Source organism: Leguminivora glycinivorella, chromosome 15, assembly GCF_023078275.1.
Source record: "Leguminivora glycinivorella isolate SPB_JAAS2020 chromosome 15, LegGlyc_1.1, whole genome shotgun sequence".
In the NCBI taxonomy this organism is placed as follows: domain Eukaryota; kingdom Metazoa; phylum Arthropoda; class Insecta; order Lepidoptera; family Tortricidae; genus Leguminivora; species Leguminivora glycinivorella.
This window is the reverse complement of record NC_062985.1, coordinates 2,071,357-2,085,046: the sequence shown is the minus strand read 5'-3', so window position 1 is coordinate 2,085,046 and position 13,690 is coordinate 2,071,357. Positions and strand designations below refer to the sequence as shown.

Here is a 13,690-nt window from a genome sequence, read left to right as displayed (position 1 = left end):
TAGCATCTTAAGTAGATGTACAATATCTATTTCAGATTTCTAAATATTTTTACGAAGAGTGCAAGTAGCGGAGCATTTTTAAAGGCCACTCAATAGGGCCTGATGAGCAATGATTGGACGGAGGGAGTGACCCTTCCACAATTAATTATTCAAAATACGTCGCCACTGGAAAACTTGGAGTTTTCAAGACGCTAGTTATGGGGCATTGTTTGTGGTTTATTTTCGAGTATGAATATTTTGAATATAGACCGTGGGGATGTCTTTAATATTAAAGCGCTAGTGGCCTAGCGGTAAGAGCCTGCAACTTTCAATCCGATGGTCGCGGGTTTGAACCCCGGCTCGTACCAATTAGCTCTTAGGAATTTATGTGCGAATTGCCATTCGATATTTTCCAGTCGCTTTTCGGTGAAGGAAAACATCGTGAGGAAAGTTGGAACAAGGCATAAGGTCAATTATTTATAGGGTTCCGTATCAAAAAGGCACAAAAGGAACCCTTATGGTGCCGCTCTGTCCGTCTGTCTGTCTGTCCGTCTGGCACATTACTAAATACCTCGAGAACTATTTAATAGGTATGATATAGATATGAAAAGAATAGTTATGAACATTGTTAGCCTCTACAAATGTAGAAATTCTTTATTTACATGAACATATTTATATAATTATATAAGAATCTAAGACTAAACTTAAAAGCTAGTTAATGTTCTAAGTAGCGAGTTCTAGCTCTAGGAAATGTCGCCAGTTTCCTTGGTACAATGCCTCAAGGGCCTATTTTAGGTCCTAAAAATATTGAACAACGAGTGAGAATTCAAGAAATTGACCTAAGATGAGAATTCTCCAAAAGGATTTCAAAATAATTAAGACAACTTTTTAACAAAAAAAAATTATAAAAATGCTTAACAAAATATTACAACACAGGACTAAAAGTGTAATTGTGGGTGTCAGGCTCAGTGTAAGTGTTAATGAATGGCCGGTAGCCCATCAATTAGGGCACCGATCCATCACGCTGCTTTTTACTCGCTTAATTAACAAGTGTCAATGGACGCGCGCCGTATATACATATATCTACCGCGTCCTTCATTTATTTATTTATTTAATCTTTATTGAACAAAGAAACTCAATGTACAATAGGCGAACTTAATGCCATAAGGCATTCTCTACCAGTCAACCTTTAGGCAAAGCAGAGAAGTTGTAGGCGGTGCAAAATTACAAACACAAAAGAACTATAATTAGGTACTTTTAAGGACACAATACTTGCAACAACAATGAATACAGAGGAATAAACATACACATATACGTGATATTAATACTAATACATAAAATTACATACATTACATAATACAAATTACATAATACATACAATCCGATGAGATGTACAAAGCAGATATAATACGAATTTTCTGAACTGCCAGCAAAAAATGTGTTGAGGGATTTTTTAAAAGCAAACCTATTCGGAGACTGTCTCATTTTGACAGGGATAATATAGTCCTTTAGTGTTAAAGCTAGTAGGGTTAGCGCATGATTATGTCGCCGCGAGATTACTATCCGTCCTTATGTCATTAATATACAGAGAAGAAGACGTGTCATCTATCTCGCGGCGACACACTCTCGCGGCCAGCATGTGCTAGGCCTACTGATAATAATTTATGGGGCGGCTTACTCCGCGATTCTATCGCCGCGCTACAAGTACCTACTTGCCGGCGGCCGCGAGTTAGCGGATCATTCAGTTGCGACGATCTTCGCGCCGCGCAATAGAATTCAATGACTGCTGCTGTGTACGGTCCGTTTGTTAATATAGGTAAGAATTTAGAATGGCGGCATTTTGCGAATATCAAAGGAGTGAGCCTTCTGTACTTGTACTATTATTATACTAGATATGTTCTGTATTGTCAAGACGTCAAGAGGGCGTCACGTCACGGGACGATGCATGTAACTGCGTCAAAATTATTGGGAGCTCGACAAAAATCAAAAAGGTAACCACGGTCTGTATCCCAGTCAATATAACTACTGTGAATCATTCAATCACAATCCGATGAACTACAGTATAGGGTTCTTCAAAAAAGGAGTGTACTAAGTTTCTAATGGGTCGGCAACGCGCATGTGACACCCCTTGAGTTGCAGGCGTACAATGGTTTCGGTGACCGCTTTCCGTCAGGCGGGCCGTATACCTGTTGGCCACCGACGTGCTATAAAAAAAGTCTAAATTTTATAAGTCACATTTTTTTTTTTCAATAATTTTGTTATGTTTTTCAACGCTAGTAAAATTAAATAGTTAAATACAGTACCTGTAATTTCAGCCTTGACTACATAAGTTACATTATTTTTAATTGACTAATATTTTTAAAAACATGTGCAGTAAACTATTATTGTAAATCTAGATAATGTGGACACATGCGTTAATAACAATAAATCATATATATTTAGGTATGCAAATGTAAAACACCGACATTTCGCTATAAAAACTAAATTTCTAAAATTCATACAAACTCAGTCAAGTGCGTTTAGTGTCAAAGCAAAATGAGGAGGCACACTCAAAGGTTATGACAGATGGCGCCACCTTATTAGTCCATTGCAAATGCACAGATAAAGAAGTTCATACGTAAGAGCGAGAAGATGATATTTGTTTTCTCTCTCTCACAAATGAATGACAGTGACATGCCTCGACACTTGCACAGGCGCCGCCTAGCGGGATAAAATGTCAGTGTGCCTTCTCATTAGGATTATTGTATTTATGTCAAAAAACAAGTTTGTCAGTATATTAAAATGCGTTAATTTTAAACTATTTTTTCTACTCCCGAAGTGTTATTCGTCATTTACAGGGTCGTGCATAGAACTTTAAAACCCTACATAAAAGTCTATTCCCCAAAGTCAGCATCCGCCGGCTTTCCGCGCATGCGCGCAGTATCGAAAAAACTGAAAACGCATTGTTTGGCTCTGTAGCCATGGCAACGCATTGTTATAACGAAATTGCGCGCGTGCGCGGAAAGGCTTTGGGCAGCTGAGCTGACAGTGCAAACCTTTGCGTCAAAATACATCAAACAGTGTGAATTTCACGAAAGTTATTCAAGAAAACTATTAAAAACTAAGTGCTTGGTCGTAGAAAAAGTATTGTATGCAACGGTGTTCAACTGAGTCAAAAAATACTCGTTGCGTCTTAATAACAATTTTCGGCTTCGCCTCAAATTGTTACCCACGCCACTCGTCTTTTTTGACCTCTTTTAAACGCCTGTTGCATAAAATACTATAATTTACTGCCTATTTTATACTGAATTGTTTGTCACTATATCACCTGTTAAACTATACTCGTGCTGCCCTCATTTCCATGTTAAATTGTATAGTGTCATTAGTGTCACAATAGTTACAACGGCCGCCGCAAGATGGATCCCTAAGCTGACGTGTAGTTGTGTTGTGTTGTGACAATCAGCACCACTCTGACACGGTGGCAATAGACAATCAGTAGGCCTAGCACATGATGGCCGCGAGAGTAGGTACCTACTTATGTCGCCGCGAGATAGATGACACATCTTGTAACTGGTAGGTAATATTAATGACATAAGGACGCTTAGTTTATCTCGCGGCGACATACTCTCGCAACAATCATGTGCTCTAGCACAACTTGCCTTGTCGCCTCCATACTTGAAGTCGCGCTTCATGTATGGACTCGCGCGCGACAAGGCAAGTTGTGCTAAAGCGCCTGGAATCATAGACAGTCTATAAAGGAACCTTCACAAAATTTGACTGTTTGCCTGAAAAGTGCCTGACATGTTAGCTTGCCTGCATCTTCTTTAGTTTTATTGCCACTTTAGATCTCTGCACGGAACCCTAAAACATAAGTATACATAAAGATATCGTTTGCAAGTAATTTCTATTTACATTCAGTATCCGCAATACGAAAATGAATTCGTGTGTCGTCCTAACTTTCCTTGTCTCCATCGCGATGGTTTTGGGCCGCGATGTGCACCCAATTATGGACAGCAAACTTGTCCCAATGACGGGTAAAGAACCAATAATGAAAAGCCAGAAAGATCCAATTATAGACACTAAAGTACACCCAATAGAACGCGAGTTAGATCTCAACAGCATCAGTTTAAAATTAAAATCCAAAGGACAGTGTGTTGCCAAATCATTTATAGATGAATTGAAATGCCTTCTGACTTTTGACATGAAAAATTCTGGAGAGTCGAAAATGTCAAAGCTGAAAGGAGAATTTGTTAAATGTGTCACTGGCTTTATTTTACAGTTTATGGGTTGCTTCGTCTCGTAGAATTTACTGTCAGGTAAGAAAAAACACAGAGTAAACGCGTTTGCAATTATATTGTACCTACCTAAATATTGTTTTAAGTATATTTTTTTTTATTTTCAGATTTAAATCGACTGTAATTCAAAGAAGCTATTCTGTGTAATGTGAAAACGGTTATAATTATTTTTTATTTAACATTACATGTATCTATTTTCATTAAGATTTTATTTCATTGTGGCCTATCAATTCAATGTTTCCTGAAATATTCTTACTTTTTATTTTAGTACCTTCTTAATATTACCTATGATGAGGTGAATGCTGCAATAAATTAGCATATTTACCACCACTAAGTTTCATAACTAAGTGGGCAATTTTTTTCAAAGTTGTCCACCAAACTTTTTTTGTAACATGGGTATTTTTTACGCGATTAATACTCAGAATCGCGAGGTCTTTCGATCCTGATAGGAGAAAAAAAATGTCCCAAGTTTTCCATACATTTTTCAAACCTTCCATTCCGTTACCGCCATACAAAATGTATGAAAAAGTGGTAACGGAATGGAAAAAAAACCTTGGGACACTTTTTTTCTCCTATTAGAATGGAAAGAGCTCGCGATTCTGAGTGGAAACCACATAAAATTTCAAAATCCAAAAAAAGTGGGGAGGACCACTTTGAAAAAAATGGCCCAAGTATATATTTATGTACTTACTAGCTTTTACCCGCGGCTTCGCCCGCGTAATAAAAGTATTCATTAAGATTTTCATTTGGATCCTTAGGTTTCTCTGTATGTATATTTATCTGCGATTATTTCGATTGCACATAATACTTTTGCTTGCAATGATTGTAGAAATATTACACATCGACCACAGCGTAGGTAATTCTATATACGCTGGGGAAACCTTTATAAACATCCCACATAGCCCGTATTTCGACACTATGATCGGTGGGTAAAAAGTACTTTTTTCTATTATCCCTTAAAAATTTTTACATTTTGCTTATATTTATCGCAAACGTAATCTTCAAGCAAGCAAACAACGATCGTCTTAGAGCACATTGATTGTAAGAGACCGCCGACCGATTATCCGTATCCCTCTAACGATACCGTATCCGTATCGCTATCGCTATCGCTATCGCTATCGCTATCGCTACCGCTACCGCTACCGCTACCCCCATCCCCATCCCCATCCCCATCCCCATCCCCATCCCCATCCCCATCCCCATCCCCATCCCCATCCCCATCCCCATCCCCATCCCCATCCCCATCCCCATCCCCATCCCCATCCCCATCCCCATCCCCATCCCCATCCCCATCCCCATCCCCATCCCCATCCCCATCCCCATCCCCATCCCCATCCCCATCCCCATCCCTATCCCTATCCCTATCCCTATCCCTATCCCTATCCCTATCCCTATCCCAAACCCTATCCCTATCCCTTTCCCTATCCCTATCCGTTATCAAGATGTTCAATGATTTCTTATCAAGTGCTAAAATATAAAGTTTCATGGTTTTATCTTTTAAAATTAAGAAATCCCATACAAACTTTCAACCTCTTTTTCAACCCCTTCATCCCTTTTTTCGAAATAAAAAGTAGCCTATGTTCTGTCTCAGGGTCTAAAGATTGTCTGTTCCAAATTTCATCAAAATCTGTTGCGTGGTTTAAGCGGGAAAGCGTAACAGACAGACAGACAGACAGACAGACAGAGTTACTTTCGCATTTATAATATTAGTATGGATAGTATGGATAGTATGGATAGTATGGATTATAAATATAACAATTAACAAACTAAACATTGGAGATTTCCATACTGCTCATAATTTTACTTAACTTCCTATAGGTACTTAGACTTAAATATAGATCAACTAGCTTTTACCCGCGGCTTCGCCCGCGTAATAAAAGTATTCATTAAGATTTTCATTTGGATCCGTAGGTTTCTCTGTAGGTATATTTATCTGCGATTATTTCGATTGCACATAATACTTTTGCTTGCAATGATTGTAGAAATATTACACATCGACCACAGCGTAGGTAATTCTATATACGCTGGGGAAACCTTTATAAACATCCCACATAGCCCGTATTTCGACATTATGATCGGTGGGTAAAAAGTACTTTTTTCTATTATCCCTTACATTTTTTTACATTTTGCTTATACTTATCGCAAACTTAATCTTCAAGCAAGCAAACAACGATCGTCTTAGAGCACATTGATTGTAAGAGACCGCCGACCGATTATCCGTATCCCTCTAACGATACCCATATTATCCGTATCCGTATCCCTATCTCTATCTCTATCTCTATCTCTATCTCTATCTCTATCTCTATCTCTATCTCTATCTCTATCTCTATCTCTATCCCTATCCCTATCCCTATCGCTATCTCTATCGCTATCGCTAACGCTATCGCTAACGCTATCGCTATCGCTATCCCTTTCGCTATCCCTATCGCTATCCCTATCGGTATCGCTATCCCTATCGCTATCCCTATCGCTATCCCTATCCCTTATCAAGATAACACTTTAAGTTCTCGCGCTTTGTACACACATTTAAAGTCACATACAGGTCGAACGCGATTAATTAACATTATTTTTACCTTTTTTCCCAACGTTTCGGCCAGGTTGCACTGGCCGTGGTCGCGGAAGACTGACGTCCCAGCAAAATGTCACCGGAGATGTAAACAACACAAAACTACCCGATATTAATTTATATAAATGTTCGGGGTAGACAAATAAATATAATCTACCCGCTTTTAGTTAATGTTTATTTCCCACCGCACGACACACAAAAAAAAAGAAAAAAGGTAAAAATAATGTTAATTAATCGCGTTCGACCTTATCAAGATGTTTAATGATTTCTTATCAAGTGCTAAAATATAAAGTTTCATGGTTTTATCTTTTAAAATTAAGAAATCCCATACAAACTTTCAACCTCTTTTTCAACCCCTTCATCCCTTTTTTTCGAAATAAAAAGTAGCCTATGTTCTGTCTCAGGGTCTAAAGATTGTCTGTTCCAAATTTCATCAAAATCGGTTGCGTGGTTTAAGCGGGAAAGCGTAACAGACAGACAGACAGACAGACAGACAGACAGACAGACAGACAGACAGACAGACAGACAGACAGACAGACAGACAGAGTTACTTTCGCATTTATAATATTAGTAGTAATAGTAGTAATAGTAAAGTAGTAATAGTAGTAAGTAGTATGGAGTATGGATTAGTATGGATTCATATAACTCTTAGGTTTACCCACAATTTAAATGAATCCACGAATATTGCAAACAGGACTCCATTTAACAAATCCTCCCTCATCCCGACCGAAATGCTAATAACCTCAAACTCAAACCTCAATGAGGACAAACTTGTCTTTGAACTCACCTGGGCACCTAGCCAGCGTCACAATCGCTTACGGTAATATCGTTATCGTATCTCTATCAACTACTGGGCTGTCCAACTGGACGCCGTCCCGCTGGCCATCTTAAATATCGTTGGGCAGATAGAGTGGAGGCAGATCTCCGAGAACTCGGCATCAACGAGGGCTGGCGGGAGGTCGCTCTGGAACGCGTAAAGTGGCGTGCTCTTGTGTTGGAGGCCAGGACTCACTTTGGGTCGTCGCGCCAACAAAGTAAGTAAGTAAGCCAGCTCTATCGCTCTTTTTGGAGCCGATTTTTTAATGTCCGCCATTCGATTTAATGAATTTCGTTCATAAATATCTCCAAATACGAACCATTTACATTCTACTAAGGCCCACTTGCACCAACCACTTAACTCAGGGTTAGTGGGCTGTCATCTGTCAAATTCCATATAAAATGGTGGGTTAACCCTCGGATTAACCCTGTATTTTCGTTGATGCAAGTGGACCTAACAGTATCCAAAACGAGTGGTCATTACCACTAGATATAAAATAACAAGCTTCCTTTTTAAAAAATAGCATTTCATCGTTTCCACAGACATTCGAACGGCGAATTTGTGCGTTCGAAATTCGAAAATCTGTAGTGGCGCGACAGAGGCAGACTGCGTTTCGAATTTTCGATCGCCTCGTAGCGTCAACGGTTGTCACTTAAGCTAGGCCCGGGTTTTCTTCTTTCCTTAAATTTTCCATACATACACGAAAACATACGAATTTAAACCTTACTTCAACCGCGCAGAATTATTTTTCTCTGAACCAAACGGTTAAGATTTCAGAACATTTTCTACCTGCGTTTTCTACTAATCAAAATTCGACTTTAACATTTTTCACATAGATTTTGAATTTGTTCGGCATTAGAATAAGGTGTACCCACAAGAGGGTTCCTTAGGCGACGTTAATAGAAGAATTAAGATTAAAATGATATTAAATTTTGATATTGTGTTGTGTTCGGATTATTCTGAAGGAAAATTTTAATATGGGCTTCTTTCTCTTTGAGTTGCGTCCTTTGTGTGTTGGGGGTGTAGCTTTCAACCTTTTGAGCTTCGGTATTAGGCGTATAATTATTTGTATGAAGTTGTATAATACTTCTGTGGATTTGAATGATATTAATTAACTTGTAGGTACGGATATAAAATACAGATATCGCAAAATTGTGAAACCTATGTTTGAATAATTGGTTTCATTTAGGAGATTTTTATAATCTGCAATGACATATAATAAGTCAGCCACATGCATGTTGCACCACATATAAACCTTACTTACTGTAAAACCTAAATACCAAGTCGAAAGGCTCAAAACTAGATGAAGTTATACTGATGGTATGATAAAATTACCTAGTAGGCAACCAGGGTAGCACGATAAACGATAAAACGTCTGGCCCTCCATTCCGCACTATTTTTAAGTGCGAAAAGGACGGCCTGACGTTTTATCGTTTGTCGCGCGACCATGCTATGTGTGCAGTGCTCGACAGGCTAACTTCCCTTCTGTCATTTATTGACTTAAGACTAAAAGTGGCCACTACTGGTACACTGTCAAGCACTGGTACACTGACCAAGTAACCGTAAGCACTGGTAGACAACGCCTCACTTGAAACGTAGGTTTAATAAACCTAGTTACAAGCGATTAAGCACCGTTTGCAATTTTAATAACATGTAAAAATCGTGAAACTTCAAGGCTCTGGGGGCGATTTTTGAATCTTGGCCATTCGATTTCGTGAAATTCGTTCAATAATATCTTCACTACTAGGTCTACTAGCGATTTAAATTCTACTAACAGGGGGCCGATTTTTGAGTCTCACTGTCACTAAAATACCGGTTGAAAACGGTGCCTTGCCTATTATTTTCAGTGACAATTTTCTGAATTCGAACGCGTGAGAATCAAAAATCGGCCCGCAGAATCGAAAACGAGTGGTCATTACCACTGGTTTTAAAATTACTAGCCGTCCTTTTTCAAAAATAGCATTACGTCGTTTTCCACAGACTTTCGAACGGCGAATTCGTGCGTTCGAAATTAAAGAATCGATCGAATTCATTTTTTAACCCCCGACGCAAAAACGACGGGGTGTTTATAAGTTTGACGTGTCTGTCTGTCTGTCTGTCTGTCTGTCTGTCTGTCTGTCTGTGTGTGTGTCTGTCTGTGGCATCGTAGCTCCCGAACGGATGAACCAATTTCGTTTTAGTTTTTTTCATTTGAAAGCTGTGTTAGTCGGGAGTGTTCTTAGCCATGTTTCATGAAAATCGGTCCACTAGGTCGCGGTCGGGGGTTTTTTAAAAATTTTAATTTTGTGGTTAGGTTATTTGAAGTCTCTTTCTTACATTCACACGTTTTCTGCAAAGTTACAGTAAAGAGACAGACATTACGCAACACTTGAACACGTTTTAAACCACAACAGAAGTCAGGAGTTGATGAGGAGGGCATTTTCATTAACGTGTAGACTGCACAGGGGCACTCTTTTGTCTTTTAACCACTGTGCGAGCACTCGCGTTTATGTTTGTTGGTTATACTCCAACCTCCTGGGTCCTGTCTTTTAACCACTGTGCGAACACTCGCGTTTATGTTTGTTGGTTATACTCCAACCTCCTGGGTCCTGGTGCCCTCGTACGAGTACATATACATATGTCGCAGGGATTTAGTCAAAGACGTTATATTATAATTTCACTAGTGAAATTATAATTACACTGATTATTGTCAATCGTTTGCATTTCTCACAATTTAACGGGCTAGTTTCAGTGACATTATGATTTCACTAGACCGATACAGTGAAATTGTAAGACGGTGATAAATTGACAATAGCACTGATTTGAGAAAGCCGTGAACCTAGGTTTATTATAATATCACTTATGCGGTCCAGTGACATTACAATATCACTGAAATAAGCCCGTGAAATTATGCGAATCTTTCGTTATTGACAATAATCAGTGTAATTAAAATTTCACTAGTGAAATTATAATTACACTGATTATTGTCAATCGTTTGCATTTCTCACAATTTAACGGGCTAGTTTCAGTGACATCATGATTTCACTAGACCGATACAGTGAAATTGTAAGACGGTGATAAATTGACAATAGCACTGGTTTGAGAAAGCCGTGAACCTAGGTTTATTATAATATCACTTATGCGGTCCAGTGACATTACAATATCACTGAAATAAGCCAGTGAAATTATGCGAATCTTTCGTTATTGACAATAATCAGTGTAATTAAAATTTCACTAGTGTAATTATAATATAACGTCTTTGACTAAATCCCTGCGACACATACATATACAAATAGACCTTAAAGTGTGATAATAAATCTTAAAATTTAATCTACTTTCAATAAAAAGCGTTCTAATAGGCGCAACGAAAACTCAGCTTTTCGTAAATCGACGACAACAACGTATAGGGTACAATCTGCAATTTGTTTTTTCTTGAAAATTGCACCTTACCCAGAACGTACAAGGTTCTATCTGCTACAAAAAGATATTGCAGATTTCGCCTTTATTGTCGTCAAAATACAAGTATCAAGAAGGTTTCAACAACTCCAAACAGATCAGAAACGTATGTTTTGAGTGCTGTATAAAATGATGAAAAAGCTTCAAAAGCCTCCGCCACACATAAAGCGTTTTGATAGCGTAGCGTTAGCGGAGCGCAATGATAGCGGTGCGCTGGACGAACGCTGGCGTTCCGCTCGCAATCTGCGTGCATTCCGCGCTCGTTAGTTCCCACCCGCGTCCGCTGGGCGCAACGCCAGCGTTCGTCCGGCGCACCGCTATCATTGCGCTCCGCTAACGCTCCGCCTACGCTCTCAAAACGCGCATGTGTGGCCGAGCTTTAAGAATCGTTTTGTATGTCCAATCTATTAAAACCAGTAGGTGCATCAGAAGCTATAGGTACTGACAATAACAATATTATAATTATAACCCATTGTGTCTATTCCTCCAACAGCAACGGGAAATCAGCGCCACCAGAAAACAAAGTTTTCCCTACGATTAGAACGAGTTCAAAGTAAGAGTTTTGTCATCGAGGCATTGTGCCGTGATGGGTTCTTTAATATCGCGCGTTCTCCCGCCATTCTATATTATAACCGCACAATTTCCTACCTTAAAATACCTAATTTACTGCCTCATATTTTCAACCCTGTCCCTTTACGATTTGGTTGATTTTAGGTTATAGTTTGAAGTAGATATGCGTTTTGACTTTTTATTTGGTTTGTTTTGTTCATAGTAGAGGAGATATAGCCTTGGGGGTCATAATAATTACCACAGAACCGAAGTTTGGTTTTTTTAGTTCTTTGTGTGTGTCTTTTTGACATACTAAAAATATAGTAAAATATATTTATGCAAAATGCGTTTTTTCGACCGCCAAAAGTTGTATGAAAAATTACTATGGAAAAAAAATCCTAAAATTTAAAAATCGTCTCTGGTATCAACTTATGGGGAATTAGGCGGCAAATTTTTTTATAGCGTTGATGTTTAGCAAAAATATAATTATTTTTCACTATTTTGGTAAAATAAAAAATGATAAAAATCATAAATTTGATGAAAGGAAGTAATTAAAACGGGTTCCCTCTATTTGGCATAACTTTAATTGTCCGAAGTGCTTTTCGCATAACAGACTTGGCATAATCGATTTTCGTCGAATATTGATGTAGTCGAAATCTTGTATGTCAGAATTTTTTTTAATACGAATATTCCATTGTTCGAATATAAGTTGTCATAATATAGTTCTGGCCGATTGTTTTTATGCATAAACTGTATTAGCATAATTTTATTCGGCATATACCTCAAAGCCCGAAATTTATTAAGCATACTTACGAAATGCTGTCAGCAGTCTTCATGTTAGAGTTGCGAACCCAAGTTCTCAGGAAATTCGGTTAGGTTAGGTTCGGACTGTGACCTTAATTCATACAAGTGGGTATGAGTATGTAAGACTATAACTATAAATGAAAAAACATCTTTTAAGCAATTACCCAAGTTCTCAGGAAATTCGGTTAGGTTAGGTTCGAACTGTGACCTTAATTCATACAAGTGGGTATGAGTATGTAAAACTGTAACTATAAATGAAAAAAACATCTTTTAAGCAATTACCCAAGTTCTCAGGAAATTCGGTTAGGTTAGGTTAGAACTGCGACCTTAAGACATACAAGTGAGTATGTGCATCTAAGACTGTGACTATAAATGACCATTGGGATTAACTACATTATGCAAACAATTATTCTGCCAGTCCATTTTCGACCATATCAAATTATACGCAAAAAAAATATGCGTAAAACCAATTCGGAACATTCACATTATGCCTAAAAACCATTCGGACCAACAAAATATGCATAAACAAATTATGCACACATTCATTATGCCAAAATACATTATGCGTTAGGTGCATTATGCCAAAACAGGTTATGCCGAAAAGAATTCGCAATAATAATATTATGCCAAAACAAGGGGAACCAATTAAAACATAAATTTCAGCAATGTAATTTTTTTCATATGTCCCACACCATGGTAAATACGGGTACGATCCGCCTGGTGATTAGCAGTTACGGTAGCCTATGACGCCTGCCAATCTAGAGCCTCCACATGCGCGTTGCTGGCCCTTTAGGGTACCTTTCCACTAGAGATGCGCAACGTGATAGTGTTTGATATCCACCAATCATGTTCACTGTTCACAAAGCGTAGCGCTAGTAGGAACGGGTTCGACTAAGCTGATTGTGGATATCAGAAGCATCCATAACACATCTCTGGTGGAAAGGCACCCTTAACAGTCCTCAGCTAGCTCGCAGGATAACGCGCGTCCGCGGGAGAAAAATCCTCCTATTGGGTAACCGTATTTACCATGAACTTGTATTTTGGTGGGGTTCAATATAAGTATATAAATTGTCGCATCCCATAAAAAAACTGTCGATAAAGCATTATATCGAACACGAGAGAAAACCAAAACCTAATAATCATCGGTTTTTCTAGTCATAAATCTGCGCATCCACACACCCTGGACCCGTATATGGTCGCACACTGCGGCTTCTTCTTCTTCAACCTAGCGGTTTCCCGGCCTAGCGCCAGGGTCCGCTTTCCTAC

The 13,690-nt window shown here is 38.7% G+C and overlaps 1 long non-coding RNA gene across 1 annotated transcript; it reads left to right on the top strand.

The window, feature by feature from the left end:
- Nucleotides 1–3,908: 3,908 nt before the first annotated feature.
- On the top strand, nucleotides 3,909–4,453 carry LOC125233814. Its single transcript, XR_007177896.1, has 2 exons — nucleotides 3,909–4,274; nucleotides 4,361–4,453. It is a non-coding gene; the product is annotated as an uncharacterized LOC125233814 (long non-coding RNA).
- The last annotated feature ends 9,237 nt before the right edge of the window (nucleotides 4,454–13,690 follow it).